The following is a 27269-nucleotide window of genomic DNA, read 5'->3' as shown; positions in this document are numbered from 1 at the left end:
ATGAAATCACAGTGTCACTTAGAAAAAGCAAAAACAAAATCATTTACAATTCCAATTTTTGCTTATTCAATAGCATGCATGGCAATGAAGTGAAAAATGCTGTAACCAAAGTGTTTGAGGGCACATTCAACAATAATTTTCACAAATCATATTGCTGTTGAACAGGATTGCACATTATGTACAGAATCTGTTTTGAACTGATTTTATTTTCAGCGATAGGTTAAATTAGGTCCAGTATTGTGCTCATTTTTGGCTGGAAAAACAACTGAACCAATCATAGCTTTATCAGTGGGATAGAAAAAACATATTCCAACCTGTCAGGGTGAGAATCAATTCCAAAATAAAAATAGCATCAAGTGCAAGTAGGAACAACACAGCTGAACAGTTTGTTGTAAGCTGACCTTCAGAAATGATCTGCTGGATGCAGCTGTGATGCATTCCTGTCCCACTGGTGACCCTCTAAATTGCCATCTCCTCTAAATCATGTTTACATACAATTAATTTGCAACAGAAAACACGCTTATAAGGAAAATGTATCTGCTGCTTGGATTAAACTTAATTGACTGAACATTATATTTATGTGCCACACCAGACTCGCGAAGAGTTAGTTAGAGCGTAAGGCAGGTGCAGGACAGCAACAGCAGAAACAATGGTCAAGTTCAGACTGTGTGCGCAAATCGGTGCATGTCTCAAATCTCCCAGTGGATGCAGAACACCTGAAGCTAAACTGTGATGACATTCACCTGCTCCTCCCATCTATGGTGTCTCTGATACCAATGAGAACTCCATTGTCTTTGGCTCTGACTGTAAGGAACCTGGGTGTGACACTGGATGACCAGCTGTCCTTCTCTGTCATTTTCACTGACACAAGCCACTCCACCAGATTCATTCTCCACAACGCAGGGAAGATGCCAGGTTTACCACACGTTTCTGCACTTTATCCACGATGCAGCAGCCCAGCTGGTCTTCAGTCTACCCGAGTTCTCCCACACAAATCTGATTCAGATGCTGGTACCTGCCTACTGAGCTGCGAATGACTCAGGCCCATCCTACATCCAGGATTTGGTTTGTGATTATTTTTAACATTGTGTTTAGTATAATCCTACTATTTAAAGCAAGCACGAAGAAGTCATTAATGTGGCTACTGTAATGTCAATAAACAATAATGTATAGAGTCAGATTTTGTTATGACGATTCTGATGAATATTTTGTTCTAGCCGATGTTCTCATTTGAACTCTATGTCTAATTAGTCTCTCTGAGAGAGCTAATGCAGTACTCGGTCGAGGACTAATTCTGTTTAATCTCTCTCTCAGCTCTTCATAACAAAGTCATCAGTCTACGGAGGTCAAGTTGCATCCACTAGATATTTCTCTGCTCCAAGTGATATTGTTCTAAAAATAAGACGTTGACAACACGCTACTTTTTTATCCACACAGTGGACAATCAGACTTAACTAAGTCATAGCGCTGCTGCGTGTTGGCCATCTGGACAGCCACTCATGTGCAAATAACTGCATATGACACTGACTCGTGTCATATGCAGTCAGAAGAAACGGAAGTTATCTAAAAACATTTCCGGAGTCCAATTTCCTGTTTTCTATCAAAATAGTATGTATAGGAGTATTTTCCAACTGTGTCACTAATGATGGTAAATTTTTAAACACTAAACTAAAAGCAGATATTTTTACTGTAGTTGGATGATTTCTTTAGAAACACACACGTTATTTGGTTTTGTGTTTAACGTCCTTCTTAAGCTTCTAGTTTTGGTCGGAGCTGAGTGTCATGACACAAGTATAGAAGAAGAGGCAGAGTGTGGACTACAGGCAAAACTTAAGTTTTTTTTGTTTTTTTTTTTGAGAAATTAGCCTGTGTAGTAACTTTGAAATATGGGTTGAAATTTTGGTGGTTAATTACAATATTAATCAAGCAACTGTTCAGCTAGCAGGCCACACCCATTTGGTCCCAAAGCTTGCTGCAATGCTGTCCATCAGCAGAGGTTTTCAGTGAAACAAATTTCAACAGAGCAAACGAAAACAGCAGCATCTCATTCACTTTACAGTAACATTGGCCTTGGAATAGTGAAGCCTTCTAATGTAAGAACACAGTCCACTGCACACACAAATAATTGAACTCTAATTGCATAGAAAGGCATAAAAAGACTTATGATTGATAAATTTAACTTTCTGCATCTAGCTGGTACGTAATACTAATAAAAACACTCATCTTTTAATTTAGTATCAAGACATTCACTTAAGCATATGTTTTATGAAAATAAGAGTAACTTATTGTGATCTATCAAATACAGAAGATTTGTAACAGTAAAATATAATCAAACAACCTGTAAGCACAGAAATGTTTTTCCCTGTTGCTTGGTTTTTGGTTTTTCTCTTTCTGGAACATCAAAAACCGACTACTCAGATGGGTCAGAACACCTCTGCAAAATGGCAGATGGATTTAAGTGTTTTCCCCGCAGCAGATTATGGAGAGAAATGAGAAAGACAAATGAGATCTATCTATATACAGAGTCAGCCAAAATAATGTATACACACATCAGGAAAAAAGACCATCTAATGCCATCTGATTGAAAAACATCATGCAACAGTACACAGTGGTATTGTAATTTGATCAAACATTGAAAGAGGAACCTATATGTGTAGAAGTGCTTATACAAATTAAATATTTATGTTTTTCTTTTCCTGATGTGTGTATACATTATTTTGGCTGACTCTGTAGATAGATAGATAGATAGATAGATAGGTAGGTACACTATATTGCCAAAAGTATTCACTCATCTGCCTTTACACGCATATGAACTTAAGTGACATCCCATTCTTAATCCATCAATATGACGCTGGCCCACCCTTTGCAGCTATAACAGCTTCAACTCTTCTGGGAAGGCTTTCCACAAGGTTTACTCTGTGCAGGCCAGTCAAGTTCTTCCACACCAAATTTGTTGGAATTGTCCAAAATCTCTTGGTATGCTGAAGCATTCAGAGTTCCTTTCACTGGAACCAAGGGCCAAGCCCAGCTCCTGAATAACAGCCCCACACCATAATCCCCTCTACACCAAACTTCACGCTTGGCACATCGCAGTCAGACAAGTACCGTTCTCCTGGCAACCGCCAAACCGAGACTCATCCATATGGAGAAGTGTGATTCGTCACTTCAGAGAACGTGTCTCCACTGCTCTAGAGTCCAGTGGTGTTGTGCTTTACACCACTGCATCTGACTCTTTGCATTGCACTTGGTGATGTATGGCTTGGTGCAGCTGCTCAGCCATGGAAACCCATTCCATGAAGCTCTCTGCGCACCATTCTTGAGCTAATCTGAAGGCCACATGAAGTTTGGAGGTCCGAGAGATTGACTCTGCATAAAGTCGACTGAACTTGTTGCACAGGTAGCATCCTATCATAGTACCACGCTGGGATTCACTCAGCTCCTGAGAGTGGCCCATTCTTTCACAAATATTTGTAGAAGCAGTCTTCATGCCTAGGTGCTTGATTTTATACACCTGTGGCCACGGAACACCTGAATTCAATTATTTGGATGGATGAGTGAATACTTTCGGCAATACAGTGTATTTTATAGTTCCTACAGAAGTTCAGGCTGAGCCCAGAACATCCTGAAACCCTTGAAGCGCCCCTGATCTCAGTTATTTGCATGAAAGCACTATGAGCCACTGATCTAACGACTCGCCCAGTTATTACATTTGTGTGTGAGTTTATCCTCGCAACACTTTGTAATTTCAGTCCTTTGTACTTCACTCTAATTTACTCTTCTCACGCTTTGATATCTTTGCAGTTTTTCAAAGATCACAGTATGAGTTTATTGCTTTTTTCAGATGTTTTCAGACTCCATACTGTTTCCCTATGTGGTCTGTTAATGGACATTATGTTAGTTGCCAACTAAAAGAATGAGAAGTCATGTTTTTAAGACAAGGAAAAAACATTTGAAATTGCTCTTTGAACTGTAGTTTTCACTCTTCACACGTAATCTATCACAATGTTCACACAAGCCTCCTTCTCTCTGAAACTACAAAAATCTATCTCACAGGAGCTGTAGTTTTGCAGCTTTGGCCCTTAATTGATTGGGAAAACCTCACTTCCCTTTCCCCTTCCACTGTAATTGAAGGCTTGAATCTTTCTCTACATGCATATTTTTTAAATTGCTTTTTACTCCCATTTCTAAAGACGTGTGCCTACATTAAAAGTGCTTTGTTTATATATTTCTTATAACTTGAATTGAAGGGTATGATTTTCTTTTTTCTTTACTACCAAACTGGCAGCACGTGAGTTTCAAGCCAGTGCAGATAGGTGTCTGGGGTTTGGGTGATTGTGGTTTTTCTCTCTGTTGGCTTGTACAAAGCAGTTTCTCTGGGCAATGCAGTTGCTCACTGCTGCTGCCTTGCAGATAGACAAACATCAAATCTCACTGTGATGCATCATCTATTCTTTTGCACTTACAGTATGAACCGCTTCAAACTTTCCATCAAGCCCCAGAAAGAGAGCTGTATCCCTATACATGCAAAAAAAAGCAGAAATCAAAAGACACGACTCTCAAAGAGCAGAGGAAATGCTAAGAGAGGATGTTACAGTGGTATCTACAGACTATAAAGCCACAAACATACATTAACATCATCTAAAGTAACCTTGCTTCTTCTTTATTTTACTATCAAACATCTATTCGCTGCTTTCAGCTTTTTTTCCACTAATCCCAGTAGTCATGTTCTCTCAATTATGAGCAATCCCATAGTTAGACTCAAAGAAAATAATAAACATAAAAATAATTGCAAAGGAAAAAACATGAACCATTTTGCAATACAGGCCTTTCAGCTCAAATAATGAAATGGAGTCTGAATAACACAAACTCTGCAAGCCCAGGTTTTATACACATCAGGCACCTCCCCAGAGTATAACTGTAGGAGGGGAATTATAAATAATCAGTGGGGCAAGATATTAAAGCAGTGGATTAAGACCAAATTACTTCCTTAAACAACATAGGTGGTTATAACAGCAGCAGGAGGTCTCACCACACACTTAAATGCAACCACACTAAGAAAAGCTGTGTGAGCTTTTCTTAGTGGTTTCACTTACATTATAATCCTGCGCAAAAAAAAAAAAAAAAAAAAAAAAAATCAAGATTTGATTCCCTGAAACAAAAGAAGCCCTAAAAACACTTCATTTTACATATAACAGAAAATGTCCTCACTCACATGTAGCTTAGTACATTACATGTGAAGGGATTTTTGGCATTTTACACTACAGTTTGGCACACGGAAAGCCAAAGAGTGTTCTTCATTTGTTCTTATATATGTTGAATTGCACTTCTGTTTGCCAGAGCATAAACACTCTTGTCTCACTTGAGCATAAGAGACTCTCAAAACTATATCTCTCAACCAACTCCCAGAAGTACAGATGCGTGCCTGCCAGTTGCAAAGCCACTGTGAGCTATAGCAACACTTAAGTGACATTTCATTAGGCAAAGAAAAAAATAATAAGGCTTTCCAGCCTGAAAAAGGTTAGTGTGTTACCGTATTAAACACAAATCAGATGTTATAAACGAGAGAAAGACACGCACTCATTCTTGCTTTTTTCTTCATATCTTGTGGTTTGTTCACTGTGCTGCTCCCTTTGCCACTTCATCAGTCCACAACTTCAGTTCAGACTGATTTATCTTATTTGATGCATTGCAAGGAAATTTTGTACCGACATTCATGGTCCCCAGAGGATGAACTCCAATGACTACTGTTATCCTCTGACTATATATATATCAACTATTACTGATTACCATGAAACATTCATGTTCCTCAAAAAATGGATTCACTTTGGTGTTCCCCTGAGCTTTTATACTAAACAGCAGCTTGTCTTTGTGGCCGTGTTGCCTTAGATGAGAATGTCTCTCTCTCTTTTGTCTCTTTTCATACCTCTGTGAAAGTGTACATCTTCATCATCTCTGGTTATACAATAAAAGAGTGCTCGTAAATAAATATGAAAGCACAGATCATTGATGTTGTGTATTGTCAAAAAGTTGCTGCACTATACGTCGAATTCTTCGGCTGTGGAAAGTCATGGCATGGTACACTGCAATGGCATGTTGGAAGAACAACAATTAAAATGTCCCATTTTTATCTTGCTTACTATTACATGGAGCACAGCACCTGAAATCATGTGTCAAATTAATTTGAAAAACATTTCACTATTTGGTTACCACACACACTATTTGGTTACCACACAACACAATGCTTTAGCCTGCAGAAGAACATCTGACACATAAACTCTTTAAATAACAATAATCACATCCACTTCCAATATACCACAAACATACAAATGCACTTTTTTTGTGAGATAACCAGGAAAAATGTAAATGCTGCAGATACATTTAGGTGCTGCAAAGCAGAACTTATCCTTATCCTAATCACCGACATCCATGATTTAGTATGTCATAATGTTTGTATGTCTGCTTGCATGCTGCAGCCCTGGAGAGAATAGGAACAAGTGTCTCTTATTCACATTCAAATGTGACAGATGAAAACATACATCCAACAAGCGTTGGAGGAAGCAGCTTCTTTCATCCAAACATCCAAGATCTGTTCTGTATTCTCTCCAGGATTTCTCTCCCATGTAGACTGCCTACAACCCTATCAAATAATATAAATAATATATGAGAAGTAAACTCCATCAATTTGTTATTGTCATGAGCGGACTGGTTCCGTTTTGTTTCTGTTTCGCCTCAGGCTGTGGTAAGCACACTCGTCAGTGTACCCTGGGATCTCCTTATATTTATGTGTGTGCACAGTTATGTAGGATTTATTTTCTTTTTGCTTTTCTGCGCACGTGTAACCATGGGTGTGGTGGGCTTACAGTATGCACGGAGATCATCTTTTGAATATACATGTAGAATAAAAATTGAATTTGAGACTCCCACACAACATACACAAAGCAGATCCTTGAGATAAGCTTGAAATTTGCATTATCGTCGTGGTTAAAGGATAATAGCAAGATCGTTGTATACATCAGCCGTAAAACTGCAACATACTTTCACTTGCAGCTCAACACAAGAAGTGGCTGCATTCAACAGAAAGAGATGATGTGGTTCATTCTGGCCGAAAGAGAAATAGCACCACAAAAACAGCAAATATGGTTTCTATTGCTTTTTCATTCTTGGCAAGTGCTCTTACACACTGGCTCTTACACACATCGTGGAATCATTCCTCATTTGCGAGGAGATGGAGAAGGATGTGCAGAGATGCGAAAATAAGCCCAGATTTCCGAATGAGTATTCCACTCACAGCACTCTGACCTTGAGGTGAGCTTATCCCTGACCAGTGTGCAAAGCTGCATGAATTATAATCCACCTATAGGTCCAGAACCCAGCCTGTGCCCTGACCAAACAGCACCGGGCCCCGCACAGCTTCTCCTCGTCTGAGACCAGCTGGACCTTTCTTTTTTTTTCTTTTAAATGCTGCTCATGGAAAGATGAACTCCCAGCCAGTCGAGCCACTTGCTTCACGAATACAAAGCAAGTTAGAGGATTATGGAAGAGCTAATGGTAATCTTTTTTTTTTTTTAAAACATGTTCTTATTTAAAATATTTATTTCTTTATTAAGTCCACTGTCAAGAAGGATTGATGGCGTTAGATTTTTTTTGTTGTACTAAAGAGCTCAAGGGATCCCTACACTTGGTGATGCGTTTAGAAATATTGTCTCTGCCTGTCTTCACCCTGTCGAGATCCGTAACTGTTATGAAAACACAGCAACCACGCAGTATTTATGTTCACATTATTCAACAACAACAACAACAAAAAAAACGCCATGTTAATCCATATCAGTATTCTGTAAATTAAATAAAAAATTAACTGGAGATTGCCTACAAAAAAATCTGTTTTTATTTGGTTTCGGTCTTCTCATTTTGTTTCTTGTTGGTTGACAGTTGGCTGTGCAGAGTGAGCGAGGTCAAGAGAGCAACATGCAACCTGCTTGTCATAGAATGTTTTTCCTTTTAACAGGCACAATGAAAATCTTGACACTTTGCAGTATCTTACTTTTTCTCAATACATTTTATAGTCAGAAATACCCTGTGGTGTACAATGAGTTTTTAGAGCTGTTTCCCTGAAACCAGCTGCCAGAAACACATATGACTGAACCAAAACCTGGCAGACAGCGACTGTGGTGAGCAGGTTAGTCACAACAAGGATTGTGCGATTATTATTAATAATAAAATATTGATTATAGCCACTTTAATTAAACCACAGACATAAGTAAACACAGATTAAAGGTATAAATTCCTGAATGAAATATGACTGAAATATGGTCTCATGGAAACGGATTTAGGACCAGATTTTAGCTTTCTCAACACAATCCTGTTAGGCATCTTTATAAGTTATTATAATATTGTTTACATATTACTGACATTCCCTCATCCTTGTTAATACCACTTTTGTAAATCAATACATCAACTGATCTGTCCGTGCCATCCAATCCAAATCGTGTTGTACTTAATAGTTTGTAAATTTTGGAATGCTGCTTTCTGTCAGTCAGTTAGATGTGAACATCAATACCATTCTCATATTCTGTATGTCTGTTTAATACGGCACCGCGAGCAGCCAGTTAGCTTAGAGATGGAGCTCAATGTTCTCATCTAATTCCAAAATGACTCCTAATCAAAATAGAGCAGCAAAATAGAATATTTCCAGAAATGTCAAATATTCCTTCTCCTGATATATTTTGCCTTTGCACTTCTGCTATCACCATTTATGGTTTAGATTATATCTGTTCACTTAAACATGCTTCATTTTGCAAATCCAGCATCTCATCCAGCCCATCCCACCGCTTGGCTTCACTGCATGTGTTGTATGAGATGCTGCAGTAAATGCGGTTGCCTGTTTTGTTTACATGGCAGGCCTGCTTTCTATGACGTCTGTTTGTTTTATTTAATGGTTTGCAATTTGTCCCCCCCCTACTTACATTGAGAATATATTCTGACACTTACCAAGTGTTTGGAAAATAAATTTAATTTTCTTTGTTACAAAAGAGAAGACTAGGAAAGAGAAAAGTTTTATGAAAGACAGAGAAGAGGGGCAGCGAGAAAAAAAAATGTGATGGATGTCATATAAATTATGCTGCAGTGGGCAATCATGGCCATTTCTGTGCTATTATGCAATATCTCTCTCAGTCTCTCTCTCTCTCTCTCTGTCCCTCTCCATCTGCCTCTTTCTCTCCACTCAGTCCATCTGTCTTTCCTCCTCTCCTTCCCTCCTGCTTCCCTGTAAACTCTCCTTGTGCCCCACAACGCGCGCACACACACACACACACACACACACACACACACTCCCTCTCTGCCTTATCTATGTACCCAGACAAGGCTCCCTGTTTGAGCTGTCATTATAACCACTTTGAATAGCCAAGCTTCATGGCGAAGGAGGAGAGACATGCTGTGCCCAATCACACAACACTTTCCTCCTGTCCAATAGATGCATGTCATATTTCATTCTGGGAAAGGTAATACGTATTGAAGGATTTGACTCCAAAATCCTGGAGTGACTGAACATAGCTTTTTTTTTTAATATATGATAAATGCTCCCAGATGGGGCTGGTGTTCAACTTTCAGGGATGCCGAGAAGAAGCATTCCTCCACCCAAAAGGCTCAAGTATTTCTCTCTACAAAGGCAATCGGGCCTGTAGCTTTGTCAGATACTTCAGAGACACTGGTTTGTTCCAGGATACTTCACAGTAATTTCTATGAGGAGGCGTTACATGAATCATGGGCCACATGATGAGCACTTGCCGTCACTTGAACCAGCAACAGGCAGTGTGACAGAAATATGTACAAAGCCATATTCAGAAGGAAACAAATAAGAGTGAAAGCTTTATGTTGGTATGCCAACCCAGTCATGCATTTTGAAATACCCAAAGAAAATTACAAAACCAAGTATGAATACTGTGAAAAAGTATCCTTCAAATACAATAATTAACCCTTTAAAGTCAGCGCTGCTTAAATAATGTTAAATAATTTTCAATTAAATATTTAATTTTTAATGTTGTCAGTTCCACCTGCATTTATCCCACCACAAAAGTCAAGTCAAGCCTCAAATTTTCAGGTTCTACAGTCCAAAAAATGCTAGTGAAAGTAAAAACTTGAAGCTCTGCTGCAGTGACTGGAGTCTGTTAATACCTGGCATCAACATTCACCTTGGAGAGAACTTCCCTAAGTGCATCTCCACATGTGTCTCAAGTGACTACTTATGATCTCCATTCTATGTTATATAATAAACCACTGCAAGAAGTAGGACACAATGGGGTTTATTTTGTTTGTTTTTTTACACAGAGAAAATAACATGTATATTGCTGTAATTCAGTGTTGAAAGCAGGTAAGAGAACCCCGAACATTAAACCATTATCAGAGAGTGTGTTTCAATTGTACAAGAATGCATTTTGCCTGTTTGCCTTCTTGTTGTTTTGCAGAGGACATCAGTTGAGTAGGTGGTCCTCCAGTGTGGCCTGGGACATATTTGCATAGACACTGTTAAAAGACCGTGGCCACATGAGGCCAAGACAGGCTCCGAATGTGGTCTGAGTGATGGGATTTCAAATGTGACAGCAACACATCTTGGGTGCATTCATACCTGTACTTTTACCTGTCCTTTTGTGGTACTAACTAGCAAGACTCAAGTTAATGCCAGGTGTAAACAGGGCCTCATGCTGATTTTCTTGTCCATGATGTTGCAGATTTCCACTGTAAGCTATCAGTCTGGGCTACTCACTCATTCAAGACACTTAGCAGGCGCGGTCAATACTCGTCTAATCGCATGTTTGAATGTAAATTAAGGTTGGTGCTTGTTCAGAGGTGTACTTGCCTGTAAATTAGTTTGCTCTGCAGAGGCAGCGCACCTTATCTAATTGCAAGCGTTAATGCTAATTAAGTTGAAATGAAGTTCACTCCTGATGGTGTGTATTTTTAAGTCAAGTTTTGAGAACACACATGCAATCAGCATGATTGAACATGAACACATTTAAATGTATTCATTCGACAGACACTTTTGTTAAAAGTACAAATCAGGCACAACCCAACCCACACTCAATCAAAGAGAGGTCTTTTTTTTTTTTTTTTAAGAATAATTCAGAATTAAGAATCACTTATTGGCAGTATATACATATTTTTACATACACACACTGAATTTGTCCTCTGCATTTGACCCATCCTTAGTTGAACACACATGCACACACAATGCAAATTACATGCAGTGAAACACACACAGGAGCAGTGGGCTGCATCAAGCGCCCGGTGAGCAAATAAGGGGGTTAAGTGCCTTGCTCAAGGGCACATCAGCCAGCTAATGGAGGTGGGAGCATTTTTTTGCATTAATCACTCCACCACACCCAAATTTTTCCTGCCCATGCGGTGGGGGAATCGAACCAGCAACCCTCCAATCACAAGCCGCTTCTACAACCTCTAGGCGCCAAGAATCAGGGGAGAGCACGAACGCAGTCTCCCACTACCAGAAATCATGCAGTCGAGATTCCCACATCTGAGGAATTCACAGGGGTCACCACAAGCGGAGTGCAATGGCCGAGTCTCGCCCTGGGTAAACCATCTTCTTGGTCATGGTATCTCCCCTGCCAGGTGAGTATTTTAAGCTAAGTGCCCCTGTTCCACATTCCACCAGACACCACCAGCGTTGCCAACTTCACAGGTGCATGAAGAAACATCAGCGCCCAGTAAATGACTACTTTGGAAAAGGTAAGTCTTTCTTATAAACGACTGAAATGAGTTTGGTAACTCATTCAACCACATGGGTACAACACGGGAAGAGCCTGAACGGAGAATTCATGCATCTCACCAGTTACAGTGGGACTAGGTCATTTGCAGACTGTAGTGAACGGGCATATTCACAGGCCTGAATGAGGGAATTCAGGCAGGTGGCTGCTGTGCTAGTGGCTGCTCTGTTAGAAGGCATTAGTGACTTCAATTTAATGTGAGCATCAACAGGGAACCACTGGAGAAGAATGAAAGAGGTGGGATATAAGCCGTTTTTGGTTGGTTGAAGGCCAGACGTGCTACTAAATTTTTCACAATTTGAAGAGGTCAAATAAATGCCACTGATTTATAATAAGCAGTCTGTAATATTCATGTTTATGCAAATGATTTTGTCATCATGATAACCGAGATGCAGATACATCTAGAGATACAGTGGATAAGACAATGTTTTTTCTTCTTCTTTCATCTCTAGTCTTAACTTGCAGTTAATTTGCAGCATAACAGTCCTAAAATTGCAAACAGTTATTTGTTCCTGAGCTCTTTGCGGCATCAAAGCACATAAATATAAAGATTAGAAGCCTTTAAGTGATGCCGTCAGTCACCTCAGTTTGAACTGCCCAATCAATGCGTAACATGTCAGACTGTATATCTTCAAGTCTAGAGTTCAGTGTGAACCAGACCTGAACTACAAAGCTACACATGTATCATTTGGTCTGGAAAATATGGACATGTTTCATGTCATGTTTGTCATGTTTCATGATGGTTGTATTTTCTAAAATATTACATTTTTGCTGGTGTTTTCTGAAATGTTTTTTTGTGTTTTTTCATTTTTGTTGTGTATATGTTTTGTGCCTCAGGGCAACCATACATACATTCCAATGAAAAAGAAAGAATCTTGTTTTTTGGCAAATAAATAATACACTTGTCCTCCAGACCATCTATTAAGAAAAGAGTTTGAGATCGTTTAGACAATTTTAGATTGTACTCTCCTCAGCATAGGTCAAGTATATTAATGTATGTTAAGACTGATAATGACTGTTGTTAAGTGTGACCATATTCTGGGATACATAATCTCATACATCTCTGTTCACACCCACAGTCACCAAGTCACTCTACTTCCATCAGACTGGTGCTGCTTTCCGTCATGATTGCCAGCTGATGAATTAAAAGCTTGGTTACTTCCTGACTGCAACAATCTGCTCTCCTGACACCACTCACCCAGTTTTACAGAACAGACTCTCTGTTGAGGTGTGTCTGTATATCAGAGGAACGCACAAAGAGAAGCCAGACATTAATGATAAACTATGGGAGGCTTTATGAATGTGATTTGTTTCTAACTAAAATGCTCTAAGAGTGAGAAAGAGAAGTTGAAGAAGACAACAGACAACAAAGTATATATCCTGAACGCATAGTTTGATCATTAACTTGTCTCCAAGTTCCATAGACCTGCGACAATCCCAGGCTTATTTACTCTAGTACTTCAACAGGCCACAAATATGTTGACTTCAGTCCTGACAAAATCTAAAGCAACTCGCAGCTTGACATTGTCTGAATGCCAAGATCTCTCCAAGCTCAAAGATTACAAACTGGGGTTCCCAGGCAGCAAACAAACATGGAGTGTTTAGCTGTGCATTAGAGTGAGCACAGGGGTTCACAGGCAGAAGTGGATTATGCTGAGAGAGAGAGTCTGATTTTATGGACATTTTGTCCAAAGTTTGAGTACATGACGTGAATTCAGTTCTCTCAAGGAGTACTCCGCCATTTTTGAGCCGCCACCTTTTTAGCCCACAGGAGATGAGTCTGTAATACTAAACAGATAGGTTGGAGTATTTTTTAAAGGTAACTAAAGGCTTGGCACCTTTGTTAACATAAAACAATAAGTCTGCCATGTATTTTTACTGATAGTTTCCTACAAAATATATCAGCCAGTGCAAATTAATTGCTTATGAATATAACAAGACAAAGATGAGCTTGGGTGGAAGTAAAACTGTTGTTATCAAAATGTATTTGTATTCACTTATGATAGTTTAAATGTATTAAAAGTAGATGGCATGAAGGACAAATTCACGTTAAAAAAAAAAAAAAAAAAAAAAAAAAAAACTTAGACCCCAAAATTCATCAATATTATTACTTTGCAGGTTTGTGTGTAAAAACATGATTCGTATTAATCTGAAGAAGAGTTGGAAAGAAAGACGGTTCCTGTTAATTGTTTTTGGATCTTCTCTGAAGTTGAGCTGCAACAACAAGGTTGGAAATAAATGCAATAGTTGCATCTTGATCTGATTTTAACTTTGTTAACAAATCATTCTGAGTGCCAGCTTATTACCATTTAATGAAACAATTAAATTTTAATTGAATTCGATTGTTAGTGAAGGCTCATTGTTATTACATTTATGCCTGCTGTTTCTGTTCAACCTTATTTGATGTCTACAATATTTCTCTAATTAATATACTCTGTATTATTTGGCACCATAGACTCTTTTTTCTTTTGAGAGGGAGAGAGCGAGAGACAGTGTAGACTGTTATCAATACCTCACTGACGCTTATTGCGTGCATGCGCGAGAGGAACCCAATCGCCACAATTAATGTTAGCATAGCACATTTCTGGAAAGCGTGGATATTACATTAAAGTTACACGTTAGTTAACAGACATGTTGAAACTACATTTTCTTAATGTTCAGTGCACTTTTTGTTGTAGCAATGCTGCAATTAAGGACTGGTTAGGTTTCCATAAGAAAACCATTCAGTAAAGAGAAACTAGCATGTTTAGGCTTAAAATAGGCCTGGCTGGGTTTTTTGCTGCAGTCGTTTGCCACAGCTGGAAAAATACCAAACATGGTACCTGCCTCCCCTCTGCGTCATGCCACCGTAATGAAACATATGTGAGTTATATGTGAAGCACGTCGCATCAGAAGTGTTGATGCATATGAAACATACAAATGTAACATGGCCATGGTGAAACATGGTTTGCAGAAACGTGCAATGTCAGCAATTTATTCTGACGACAGCACCGCATGGAAGCCAAACGTTGTGACTAACTGAGTAGGTTGAAGGCAGGTGTATCTGGGTGACACTCATGGTTCACTCCAGGCACACCGGAGTAGCTGTATGATTAAGAGTATCAGCCCAAGCCACAGATATCTCCCTTTGATTTTAACATATTTTATAATGAAACAATAAATTAAGCCTTTTCTGTGATTTGGTCTTTTGCTTGAACTGGCTGGTCGCTGAGAAGTACTGCAGTACAACAGACAAATTCAAAGAAATACACAGGCAGAGATAGTGCAGACAGGTCCTACAGTGTGTGCAGGTATCAGAGCCAGACGGTGGGTGGTAATGATTGACAACTCGTGTTCTGTCTGAGATTGTTTGGCCGTTTTGTTTTTTCCTGTATTAAGCAGCGGAACAAAAACAAAGCTGTAAAGACCAAGCACATTTTGAAAACAAGCCCAGAAAAACAAACCCTGTGGCTGCCAATATTTCCAAGCAACATTCAGTTTTTAAAAAAAGAAAAAAAAAAAAAAACAACAAGCCTAAATGTCGCATTGGCAGCAATGCTGTGAACACAGCAGGTGTATTTAATACACATAGCATCCATTCAAACTCATTGGTAATTTCAACAAGACTTGTATGTCTGTGCCAATGATGCACACAGCACGTAACTTAAAACTATTTGACTCACACTGTGTAGGCAACCTCAAGGCGCTGACGCAGTCTGTTACTACACCATTTGAGTGACACCGTGCTAATTATATGGAATAAAGACGTCAGAAGTATATTAATCACATCATCTGTTGCTATGAAGTGAAAGCCTGAAGTTTCAGCATTGTATTCATAGAAAATGATGAAGTTTTGGTGTAAAACAAAATGTCTTGTCTTTTCTTGCAGGCATTAGACTGCAGTTGCTATAAAATCATTATTACAGGGATTTTGTTGTTGAACCTTTGGTATTGATTTTGTACTTGGGTTGTTTTGTTATCTTGTGCCCCTGAATGCAAGTGAAGTTTCCCATCTGGAATAGTAAAGTGACTGAACTGTGGCAAGAAGGGACGCAAAAGATTTATTTTGAGTGTCTAATCACCATAGTTACAATAAAAGAGTCCTGTAGCTTCATTTGCTCTGTTCAAGCCACTGCCACAACAAAATGTCCTAATGGACTGCGAGCTGGAAAGTCTAGTCTAGTCTATTTCACTTATCACTTCTGACAAAGTAAATGATAAGAACCATTTAATGATTTTGGAAACATTTATTCAGGTCTCCAATTTTCTAAATAATTTCCTGGGACATTTTCCAAAAAACACTATCATTAAGTCAGTGCGTGTAAGGCCTGCTAAACCTGCAAAGATGAAAGTTTTAAAAATAAATGAATAATAATTTAAAAGCATAGATAAGAAAAATAAAAGTAGGTATTAATTTAATTAAAATGATGATTTTAAGGAATTTGCTATGTTCCTTGTAATTCGTAACAACCGATTATTTACAGGAAAACTGAGAAATTCTTAAAAAGTTCTGAGATAAAGATTTACTTGTACTCCTCCTATTTAGAATTCATAACCAGTGCTGTGAATAAACGTGTAATAAATTGTAACACACAGTAGTTGTAGGCACACGTAAGCATTTATTACGCTTCTGTGATCGGGGGTGGAGGTTGATGTATAATTAGAATAATTTAAAAAAACAATAGTGTAAAATGTCGTCATAATAATGCAAACTATGTATTCATAGGAAAAGTTATCCATCTTGAAAGTACATTAATCAAAGTGTTCTTTTAGCTAAAATTATTAAGTGTTAAACCGCTCCTAAGGTTGCTCAATAGGTGGAAAGTAAAGTTATCCTTATAAATGAACACAGCACACTAAAAACAAAATTGAAAATACAAGATTAAAAATTATTAAGTTCATTTAAAAATGTTGAAAAGAACAAAACCTCTTCACACATACAAACATCAGATGGAATTGAGTAAAAATGCTCCTACTTCAGTGATGTTATCGTTTTAAGGCCGTTACTGGGGTCAGATACAAGGTCAACGCAGAGATGGACCACATAACCATCAAACACAAGCATATAAAGTAACCTTTGATCGTTGCCCTAGATGCTTGATTTTCCTAATGGGTCATTCATCAGTCGTAATTTGCTAAGATAATCTTGCCATTTAGTTCTGTGAGATGGGGAAAAAAAATTAACCTAACCAATTCACACTGATGAATGAACCCATTATCAACATAATGTGTAAATTGAGAGGTCAAATTATGGTTGCACCTTGGGGAAGCAGGACCTTCTCATAAAGGAAAAGTGTCAACACTTAGAGCACAAGCTCTCATCTCCATCAGCAGTTATTTATAAGACCAGAATTTATTAATAAAGGTCACGCAGAACATTGTTTCACAGAAGAAAGTGTTGCATATCTAAAGCTGAATTAATATTCCAGGAGGAAGTAGAACATATTTGCAGTATTCCTCGGTGGCAGCCTGATGGCATTTCAGCTACTGTGACATTACAGACAGTGGTTTGTAATAGATAAAGATATGCAGCACAACAACCCAAGAGCTACAGCGCAAAATACAAGGTGTCCAAGAGACCTAAAATCATGGGAGAACAAGAGACTGCAGGAAAAATATGGAGATATTTGCATCTGACAGGGGGGAAAAAAGAAAGAATAAAAATCCCCACACAGTCTGGATATACAGACTGGATGAAAGACCCTGCAGACCCACACAGGTGCTCTAGAGATATTTGGCTAATTAGACTTCTGGTTAAAATTGGCTCTCTTATTGCATGCTCCAAATTACCTAAGGTGACCAAAGCCTTTGAACTAATAAGTACCTAGATGGAACAGTGAAATTCATTTGCATGTCCAAGTGAAAGGGGTGGTTCTGGAGCTTTTTATTACAGTAAGCAATAACAATTATAATAATAAAAATAATGTTTAGATAGGACCTAACAAATTACAAAACCCTTTACAGGGGAAAAGAATAAATACACATATAGCTGTTTTGTCTGACTAAATTGAACATCTTTGGGTTTTATAATGGACACATCTTGCTATAGCCAAAACAATCAAGACAATGATCAAAGGATTAACTGATAAGTAAAAATTTGTTGCAGCCCAACAAATGTACAAACATGTTGCACAGAACAAGTATACACAGTATAGTGAATAGTGGCCACATGGCAAATTTGATACCAAGTGTTGCTCCTCATTTAACAGAGCACGATTTTAGAACTGGAAGGCACAGCAAAGCTAAGAGATCACCTTAAATCTGCACTGTCATGTTCCTGCAATTCCAGCGAATGTCAGCACTGTCGTGATGATTTTGAAATTTCACATGTCAAAATTTGAAAGGTGAAGCACAGCACAAAATTACCCCACACCCACAAGCAAAACATCCGATTGTGGCGATTGCACTGAAATGAACTGATTATGGTCCAAACTTTCTTAGTCATAAATGTTGGTGTGCTGAGAATGATAATGTTGCCATGTGCTAACAGGTTCAACAAAACAGGACAGTGTGGGAAATGTCAGAAAAGCACAGTCTGTATACTCCTACGCAGTCCTGAGAAGACATGTAAACAGACAAGATAAGTAAAAACACCTGTTGAGACGTACTACGGGGCCTTAAAGTTACTGATCAGCACGTCTAATATTAAAATCACCAGTTCTCTGGCATAAAAGCCTTTTCTGAATCTGACTTGCCAATGCCACTGGCATTCACAATATTTTTTTCCTCTAGCTTTAAAGGAAAATATTCTTTATGTTTACATTTATATGGGTCATATTTTTCCCCATACTGACTTCTACCGGCTCCCTGTAACAGAACTGAATTTAAAATCCTTTTTCTCCCCTCACATGCAAAGCCCTCAATGATCAGGTACTATTGTATCGTACCCTTTTATCTGACTAACTTCGCTTCCAGGTTGCAGGGCTACTTGTGGAGTATCCAAAAGTAGAACGGGAGCCAGAGACTCCCTCTCTATGTTCAAGAATCAGCTTAAAACTTTCCTTATTGATAAAGCTCGTAGTTAGGGCTGTACCCAGGCCAGCCCTTAGTTATGCTGCCACAGACTAGTCTGTTGGGACGCTTCCCATGAGATACTGAACCTCTCGCTGCTTCTACACACATTCATTTCCTGTTAACTAACTTGGCCTCTTGTGTGTGTATGTGTGTGTGTGTATGTATATATGTGAACTGAATTGTTTGTAATATTTTTGCACTTGAGCCATAAGCTTAAGAACATCTGACAACTGCATGAGCAGTGTACAGAGTAAGCCCAGTCTTATCCCAGCTAAAGCCAGTGAGTGACTGTAGATAAGCAATAAAATTGGGCATACTTTGCCACATGCACAGTGAAAAATAGGCTGTAGGCTTCACGCATCATGAACCTCAGCTTATATATCATCTCTGTGTGATCACATAGCAGTCTACTTTTTAGTTGCTGTGTTATTTTAACATGTCCCAAGTACAAATTCCATTAAAAGAGGATTACAAAAAAGACTTTCTTCTTGTCTGAATGACTTAAAATAGAACAGCATAGTCTTACCTTGTTTAACCCAGAGTATTTGCGTGCTGTTGAAAGTCTGACGGAATTACTGGTACATATTGGTACTTTTTCGAATTCTGCACCTGCAAAAAGCAAACAGTTGCATCAGTATGGATTTCAAAATGGCATTCTTAAAATAAGGTCATTGGGTTTTCGGAAGTGTCATGTTGCTCTTCCTCCCAGGGCTGCCATTTTCGGCACCTAGCAAGAGTAAACACTCAGAGTCAGTGAACCTTCGTCATTGACCTGAATCCATCCCAGTGTAGCAAAAGACACTAGCATTGCTTGCTTGTTCAGATGGGGATATTGATCCTGACAACCCATACAGTGTCTGTTGCAGCCATTCAAAATAACTCTACTCTTGTTTCAGCTCTGCGTTACCTCGATCAAACAGATGCCTCCTTTGTGCTGCGACAAACACTCAGCGGAGTTTACCTACGATGAGCGGGGCCATAACAACTCACTAAGTGTTTGTTTAAGCCGAGGGTAGGGAGAAGTGTGGGAGGGGAGGGAGGGAGGCAGTTATGATAAATCACCAACGAGGACTATCTGACTCTGACAGCATTACATCCTTGGACTGTTCCTCAGTAGGCAAGGTTAGGCTGTCTATCGGTGGGCTGCGGCTCCCTCTGAGCCTGCAGGAAAGGCAAAATTAGGCAATTACAGGCAAATAAATCTTGTATCCCTTGACAGCAGCTTTCAGAGTCTGAGTGTAAAATGGTGTTAGGATTCAGATGGAGTGCCTCTGTGCACCAGGACTTAGGCTTGCATGAAGTACTCTGCACACTATGAAGAAAGGTCCTACTCCTGCTACCAGGAGGCAGTGCTGCCAATTCTCCATGCTGCAGAGCAATAAAAACATAACATATTTTGACTTTGGGAAACATATGGCAGCTAAACATAATTCATGGGCACAGATCAGTTCATCCCATGGTATGATGTTGTGACTGCTGGGTGTACACATGGAGATAAAACTCCGCTGTTTGTTTTCACCTGGCACAACAGATTGTAGCTCTGAGGGTGTTGTGCATATGATGAATTCACAATCATATCATCAATAGCTGAACTCAAAGTGGGTGGAGGACTAGACGGGCCTGTAAGGCAAGTGTTACATACAGGCGTTACCAAGACATCGGTAGGCTAGATTTTAAGTTCCTAATTTCGACTTCTACTCATACAAGTACAGTATGGGTAAGTGTATAACATAACTGTCTTTGAGGACTTACTCTCAACAACAAAAGGAAAAACAGTCTACATTCCTCCAAATATGACAACATCCAAACATTACCTCAAGTCGCTTTAAAGGATCCTTTCAAAATAAGGTGCTTTACATTCTGTGTCACAGCTGTATTTATACTGAACTTTCCTTTAAATTCTCTTTTTTTTTGGATCTGGATGAAGATCAGATAATGAAGTGGACACAGCTCAATGCCATTATTACAATAATTAGATAACAAGTTTGACTTTCATAAATCAGCCCCTGTTCAGCATGTCCCTTGAGACACACACAGCCAGATTAACAGCTCACACATCTAACAGTGATCAGTCAGTTTCTAATGGCTACATGCGTATTTCTGCAGTTTTACTCCAGGAGAATTGAACGTGAGACATTCATTGTTTTGGTTTTTTTTCCTGCTTGTACTGCATTCAATAATAGACAAGGACACGCAAGCATTCAACCAATATGGCTGCGTAGCAGTTGATATTCACTGCATGAAATCAGACCTCTGAGCTCCTGACTTTAGCAGCAGACGAGGATGAGGCTGGAAATAGTAAAGATACATTTAACGATAGTGAAACAGAGGTATAGTTAGTATTCAAGAAGAGACACGCCATCCCAACGCCGGTTCTGCCGCAGAGGGACATGGCTGGCCAAACACAGCAGCTTGAGGTAAATGCACAGAGGTAGTTTATAATGTTTGGGAGCTATAAACATTCTGCCCTTGGCTCTTCCCTAGCAGACGGACCATGGAGAATTTTACTACTGCCATAAAGCATGTTCATCTTTCGCCTCTCCTCTTGCTTCCCGTCAGTTATAACACACACATGCACATACACAAACACTCACAAACGCCCATCCCTGTCATATTTCAGAAACACCTTACGCCTTAAAATGAAGTGAATGGGTATGCTTTCTGTAAACAGAACAGTCTAAGGTTCCCCTCACTAATGCTCTGCTTTGTCTGCTCAGTACCCCATCTGAAATCTCAGGAATGGTCTGCCTATCATCTGGGTTATTTCAAGCATGAAATGTGAGTCAGTATTATAGTATAAGCGAATTCAGGGGTGGACTCAATAATACCTTTTATGCTATTGAATACAATAGCTTGGCAATAAAGTATTAAGTTTCTGAGGCCTGTAATGAAATTCTGTCAAACAAGCGGTTGATTAAATTCTTTGTCGACCCACATTTATGCTTTAACAGTTTTAACAGTATCTCCCGTGACAGCCTAACTGGTGGTCACACAAAACACATCGAAGTGAAGTGCATTATGCTGACAGAGTATATACTTTCAGTAGGGATTAGATCAGATAATTTAAGAACTTGATTCGATCAGTCAAATGTGGGCATCATGTAGTCAGCAGTATTGTGGAACAAGAGGAAATAACACTGTAAAATGAAATCCAGAAATAATACACTAATTATGATCATTAGCACACACACAGCTTTACTGCTCATTTCTTTAAGATTTCATGGATCTGAGATTATCTACTATATGTACAATGTTCTGTTTATATGCTGTTTTTGTTGGTCTTTAATTAGGATTCTCTGTAGATATGAAGTTTTATTTGTGATCACCCCCCACCCTGTGTGACATGCTGTTTTGTAAAACACCTACAGAAGAGGTGAAATGTAACTATGGTGATTGTGCACTTATGAAAGCACTTGTAAAAATCCATCTTCTCCATTTGTAACTCTGCAATAATGATGTCGTTTCAGTTCTGCGCTCCTCAGTGAGGCTTATGCAAAAGACAGCACATAATGTACAGACACAAGACCTTGCATTTTTGATGTTTCTTTTTAAGAAGATCTACTTTTTATACTTGATTTAGTATAGCAAATGTTACTTATAGATTTATCGCACCTATTGCAAATCACTACGGACCAAGACATTTGGCAAATGAATACAGCATAATTGATTTAAGAATTTGTACGGTTAAATTAAAGCTTTAATGATAACTTTAATTAAGTTTCTATTTTTAAAAAAAAAAAAAAAAAAAATGTTTTTCAGAGGTAAGCGAAAACTTGCAGGAACCAGAAAGATGCGATGACAAATCTCCTTTATGTGCAACTCATTAGATGCTCTGGGGCCTGGTTCAGCTTAACTCATAACCAGTTCTTGATTGAAGTTCTCTAAGGGTCAATATAACTGATTGAAAATAATACAGAAAAATATCCCTGAATCCCTTACTTTCAGTACAACTTGGAAATAAACTGTCATCTGCAGTTCTACACATCTTTGACTTTGATTCTCAGTCAGGACTGAGAATCAAGGACTACTTGCTATGTAGACTCAACATCCATGTCACATCCATACTAGCAGAACTGATCCCGCCAATCCTTCCAGGAGGTGGTGAGAAACTATCAAAACAAAAGTATTGGGACACTTGACCATTACACCAATGGGGGACTTTGGTGACATTGCATTGTCCAAAATGTCTTAGTATGCTGAAGCATTAAGATTTACCTTCACTGGAGGGGCAAAACCCAACCCCTGAAAAACAGCCCCATGAAGAGGTGTGTCTGGATACTTTTGCCTGTGTAGTGTATTTCACAGGATAGGAGAAAACTGTGACCTGCTGGTGGTGGTGGAGGCAAACTCAGGGGAAGACCAAAAGCAGATTGATTTATCCCTTAGGAACCATGGATACATGTACAAAATTTATCATTCCAATTGACATGTATCAAGATATTCAGTCTAGAGGAAAGTGGTGGACCAACAGACTGATACTAAAAACCCCAACACCATGCCCCTAGCATGGTTAAAGATTAAACTTACTGACAGAAAGTCAGCCATGAGACAGACCGTAAAGAGCAATGTTTTTTTAAAAATATAAAACAGGGAAAGCAGCCACTGCCAATCCATTTTCAGGTCTGTAGGTCAAACAGAAATCTGCTCTACCTTGACTAAGCATCCCTCCCCTGAAACATTTTCCAGCTGTTTCGGGGGGGGGGGGGGGGGATCCCAAGGCACTCCCAGGTCAGTAGGGATATGTAATCCCTGCAGCAATTATTGGGTTTACGTCAGAATCTCCTCCAAAGTGGAAGGCAGTACATAATCTGCAATATAAAAACCAGTAAATAAGAAAATTTAGGAATTTTGCTTGCAATGTTGCTTACATTTAAAAAAAAAAATAAATAGACGTGGTCATACTCTCAAGATGCCAACTGGGTCAAATATTTTATTTATTTATTTTGCATTAAAATGCAGGATGCAGTCAACCACAACTGACTAATTCCCAATTAAATACTGTTCCAACATCAAAAGGTGCAGAGAGATAGATTTTAACATCTCCATAAAATCAAAGCAATGTATTTCCTATTAATTGAAGATGTGACCAAAAATCAGCATTTATACAAAGCAGAAGCAGGTCAAATATAGATCCACATGGGACACTACATTTAACCCGAGAATACTCCAGTACTGATCGGCTCTACACATTATGCAGAGTTCTGTCAGACAGAACTAGTACCATGCCCTTGAGAGAAACAGTTCTCAAGAAGATAGAAGGGGACCTTGTGGTCCTCAGTGTCAAATACAGGACAGATGTTAGATGAGAACCCACAGCTATTAACAAATCATTTACTACCCCTGTGAGTGTATTTCAGTAGAGTGTTTACATCTGAACTCAGACTGAAATTGCTCAAAAATAGTGAACAGATGCTCTGTGAGGTGCCCAACAACCACTTTTATCAACAGTGCAGACACGAAAGGATGATTAGAAATGGGTCTAAAATTGCTTTCTGTAGGTGGAGCAAGATGGGGGAAAAATAACAGGATTTAGTAACCTGATGATGTTAGGTGGACCTTACAGTGCATGAACAGTCTTTTACAGCTAAAATGCGGTATAAGATCATTTCAATCCCCCCCAATATAACTATCAGCATTATCAGTAACAAATGCTAATTGGTCAACAAAATATTAACCAACATCATTTGTGTATTTTTTTGTGACCTGCTTTTAAATATAACAATTATTTCCTTAGCTTACTGAGGTGCAAAGTCTGGTTGGACTCAGACAGACAGTTACAGCATAAAAGTCTGGTTCAGCATTTGTAACTATATTTGTAAATTAACTCTGAAATGAGAGTGACCCTGAATGATCACTCAATTTCAGATGCCTTTTCTGAAGTGAATGTATTAATGCAGCGTGTTCGAAAAGAGAGGAGGCGGCATCTGACAATTAGAAGATGTCCGACACTGTCTGACAGGGGGATGATGATAGCCTGCTAGAATATCATCATAAAGTGTGTCTGTAAGGATTTCAGAAAGTGCCTGTGTACATCTAATTAATCATCAGTCAATCAAAGAACAAAATTAAAAAAAAAAAAAAAAATACCCAAATTCCCATCTGCAGTCTGCATGTTGTCTCCTGCAGTGGTGGTGCAGTGGACAGGAATACTGCATAACAAGGTTAACAGAGGATATCAACATATCTAACCTCCTAAAAGGTCCTCTTTCAATACATTTTTTATGATCAGTTTACAATGGGAAGTAAAAATCACAGAATGTTCACCAACTGCTTTTGGTGTCATGCTGTACATACCGACAACACAATGCTGCTGGAAAGCTGCCTCTAATAACATAAATAGCTTTTTAGTTAGTGTACAAGCACAGCTACAGTTTTGATCATTTATAGCAGAAAGTAGCCTTTGCCTCCGATGTGATACAACAGTAGATTATGTCCCTCTAGATGTCTGCAGTGGAATCCTAAGCAGCTACATTTTTCAAGTCAAACAAGATGATGACACTTGTGTATAGCAACATATGGCAGTAGTGCATTCTAATCTTCAACTACTCGAATTATATGATTTGCTTGTTTATTAAAAAGAAAACTCGTTCAGCATAATTTATTATTGCCTAAACTTTTTTGGCTTGTGTAATTTTCTTTGTTTTGATGTCACATTGTTTAAAACACTCACATGTACAAACATGATTACTGTGGTTGAAGAGTAACTTACCAGCCACTGAACATCTTGTTTTTGTTGACCTGCAGTGGTGATGGTCTTTTCTGACTTCCACAAAGTGGCACAACTGTTTGGCCACAGTGAGCAGAGTCCAAATTCATGACTGGATACAGACATCAGTGAAACTCAAAGACTTAAATCAAGTTCAGTACACATGTGGGCAGGCACAAGGAATTGCTGAAAAGAACAACACAATACAACAGAACATTACAAACTGGCACAATGGAGTGACAGGTCAGGGCTTAAATAGGGGAAGGGACAAGACACAGGTGAAACCAATCAGGGCAGAGCAAGCAATCAAAATTGGAGGGAAAAGAACAAAGACAGGAAGTGAGACACAGATAAACCAACACAACAGGGGATTCGCAAAAATAAAACAGGAAGCACAAAAGCACAATAAGACACAGGAGATGTACCACAGAGCTTAAAAAGACACTGAAATATTAGCTAAATCAGAGATGTGGTGTAATATAGTCTGAACCAGTCTATTGCCTAATGATTTTCAGAACTGTCTGATATCAATTTTCTTTTCTGGTGAAAGGGTGTAGTCACAGGTGCAACAGAGTTTTAATGTTGCTTTTCATCCTGGTATTAAGCTACTTCTTAAGGTTCACAATTCACCATTTCTGCAGGTGATGTTATTTTGTTCTTTTTATTCTCCAGTGGAAAAAAAATATAAAGAATGTGCAATTGTCTGTGTTCTTAAGATAAGATAAGATGGGCCTTCATTATTCCCACAGTGGGGAAATTCTTATTCTTAAATTACAGAATAATGTCATTTATTTTGTGGCCAAAGCAGCAGACAAACTGACTGACTGGTGTGTCCTCACTGCTCTCAAATAAGCCCTTTTTGAATTCTAATTTTTAAGACTGCACCTTCATCCAACATTACAACCTTCATTTTGCCCAAAACAAATGATCCTGTCCTATCACACATTCACAATCCGTCGAAAGGCACACTGTGGCTGGTGGCCATGGGTGTCCCTTTGTAGCTGCTTCTGAAGCTCAAATCGTTGCTTTGTAGAGACGTCCCAGTCTTTGAAGCCCTCTCACTCTGCCAATGTTTTGTCCGTGATGGTGAGTTGGCTGTGAAGCCAGCACAGTTAGACTTGAGCAGAAAGGTGCAGCCCAGTTCAACTGCCCAACCATGAATGAAGTTCAGTGCTTTTAGAGTTCTGTTTGTTGTGCTTGGTAGACCTATGCATTAAAGACAGATGACTGACTAGATGAAGTTTCAGGGGTCGCTGTTACTGAAACAAAGAAATATCGAGGTTTGGTATTTTAAAACATGATGGCAATGGTTGCGAAAAAAATTAAACGAAATATTTATCTAAATCTGAATTTTTAGCTCATGAACTCAATAAAATTTACATTTCAAGCTAGCTTTCCATGCAAAAATCACAACTTCAGCGACCGTGGGTAAATGTTTTTTATCAGCACCAAAACTGTTATGATTAGATGTGTGGCATTTAGCATGTGTGGGAAGGCCTGCAGTATTTGGGCTGTAAAAAGCATCGACTCATCGGTTGGAAAGCTGAGGGAAGCAGCAGGTGTGTGACTGTTGCTAAGCAGCACAGGAAAATTTCAAAGGCACAGCTGAGAACAAGGCTCAAATAACATTTCAAAATACCACTAAAAGAATTATCATTTTTAAAGGAGAAACATACATGCAAAGTGGCTAAAACAAGGCAGCTGCAGCTCAGGGGGCAGAGTGGCTGGGCTGATAATCATAAGGTTGTATTAAAGAGCAAACAGTTACAGTTATAAGAGTTGAACCATGAAAATAT

At 38.9% G+C, this 27269-nt stretch overlaps 1 long non-coding RNA gene and 1 other non-coding gene across 2 annotated transcripts in view; both read right to left on the bottom strand.

Annotated features, from left to right (window-relative positions):
* Positions 1-25753, bottom strand: part of LOC124060202 — a 40063-nt gene extending 14310 nt beyond the window's left edge. The window contains exons 1-2 of the long non-coding RNA XR_006843534.1: positions 25477-25753; positions 19294-19376 (exon numbers count right to left, since the gene is read on the bottom strand). This is a non-coding gene — a long non-coding RNA (uncharacterized LOC124060202). The remainder of the gene's footprint in view (positions 1-19293; positions 19377-25476) is intronic.
* On the bottom strand, positions 11464-11627 carry LOC124064579. Its single transcript, XR_006844292.1, has one exon. It is a non-coding gene; the product is annotated as a U1 spliceosomal RNA (small nuclear RNA).
* Positions 25754-27269: the final 1516 nt, after the last annotated feature.

Source organism: Scatophagus argus, chromosome 1 (assembly GCF_020382885.2).
Source record: "Scatophagus argus isolate fScaArg1 chromosome 1, fScaArg1.pri, whole genome shotgun sequence".
Lineage (NCBI taxonomy): Eukaryota > Metazoa > Chordata > Actinopteri > Scatophagidae > Scatophagus > Scatophagus argus.
This window is presented reverse-complemented; position numbering and strand designations above follow the sequence as displayed.